We start from the raw sequence: 1,645 nt of genomic DNA on the forward strand, positions 1-1,645 counted from the left end.
GAATTGTCCTCGACCGAGTGTTGCAGACTGGCACATTCCAAGGTCCAGGACTACGTGCTGAGGGACGCACTCAAGCTTGGGGCAGCGGCCGCCAAGGCGCAATGGGGAAAGACCTCTGTGTAAGGGCTTTCCAGCAAATGTACACCGAGGGGCGGGTAACAGTGTAAAGCCCCTCGGTCTGGGCAACCAACACTCCAATGTATAAAACAAACATGGCACTGTAAATATTTAAGAAGGAATTGTAATGTAAAGAGTGATATGTGTACGACAATATCAAAATTGAATGAAAGAAAGTCAAGGCAACATGTAACCCTGCCGGAAATGTACAGTCAAGACAATTTGAAATGTTTCTGTAATGCTCATGATAAATTTTTATGAATAAAGTATATTTTTTTGAATAAAAAAAAAATCTGTTCTTATCAGTTTAATATCTGATACGTCCCTTATCTGGGGACCATATATTAAATTGATTTTTGGAGCAGGGAGATGGAATAGGGGCTTGCTCCGTCCACTCCACGCATCGACCTGGTATTGCAGTATCTCCAGCAACGGTGCACACCACCCCTTCATGGGGAATTTCAAACTCAAAAAACAGCTCAAACACATACAAATATACACTTTATTCACAGTTCTTTCAGCACACAACAAAATGCTTTGGCAACTGGCTGCTGCTACTCACCATCTACCTGGCCCCGGTGTCATGAAGAATGACCAAACGCATCTTACAAGCACAACGGCGAAAGGGAACTCATTCGAAATTCACCACCCATTTCACTCTTCAATGTGCATTACTCCGCTTCTCGGCCTTTTGGCTAAGATCAAGTGTAGTCTCATTTGATCGAGGGAAGCTGAGGATTTTGATGACGATCGTGGATTGGAGAACTCGGAGGGATTGAAGTCGTCAAAGAAGAAACGTTTGGAGCTTGGCTGCTATTGGTGGATCTACATGCTGGCCTAAACCTCGGGTTTAGGCCTAACGCCGATACAGTTTCACACCCAACGTACGAGCTATGGATGCAGCTGCATCCCGACCACCAGGCTGGGGCGTGCGAAACACTGTCCGAGTCACAGTGAAGAAAACGGATGGAGAGTCACCTTTGGACCGGAAACACTTCGTGAAGAAGGTGCTGCTCGAGTGCTGTGGGTTTAAAGCAACAGAGATCTTCTGCTTGCAAAACTTCCCCAAGAATGGTTTCTTTGATGTCACCTTCAAGAGCGTCGCAGCGTGCATCAAATTCTTGAACGTCTTCAAGGAAAAAGGTAACCAGAGCCCCTTGTCGATCCTGACTGCGGAACCTCTGTTTACGCTACCGGCACAGCGAAATCGGGTTGTTACACTGCACACGTACAACCCCCACGTCCCTGTATCTGATGTGCTCACGTTCCTCGCCAGGTACGCTGAGCTGAAAAGTGACAGCGTGCAAGTGAAAGACACCTTCGGCATCTGGACAAGTGAGCACCAGGTCAAGGTGACCCTAAGAACGGACAGCAACGGAGCCATCCTGCATCCCCCCTCCAATTTCGCTATTGGAGTAAATCGTGGCTACCTCTACTACGTGGGACAGCCACGTGTATGCCACACCTGTGGCAAAACGGGGCATGTTGCCGCAAACTGCAGTGTGACCTTCTGCAAGAACTGCAGGCA

At 47.8% G+C, this 1,645-nt stretch overlaps 1 pseudogene; it reads left to right on the top strand.

The window, feature by feature from the left end:
• The first annotated feature begins 385 nt into the window (after positions 1–385).
• LOC140407944 (U2 spliceosomal RNA) lies at positions 386–562 on the top strand (annotated as a pseudogene).
• Positions 563–1,645: the final 1,083 nt, after the last annotated feature.

This window comes from Scyliorhinus torazame, chromosome 2 (genome assembly GCF_047496885.1).
Source record: "Scyliorhinus torazame isolate Kashiwa2021f chromosome 2, sScyTor2.1, whole genome shotgun sequence".
Lineage (NCBI taxonomy): Eukaryota > Metazoa > Chordata > Chondrichthyes > Carcharhiniformes > Scyliorhinidae > Scyliorhinus > Scyliorhinus torazame.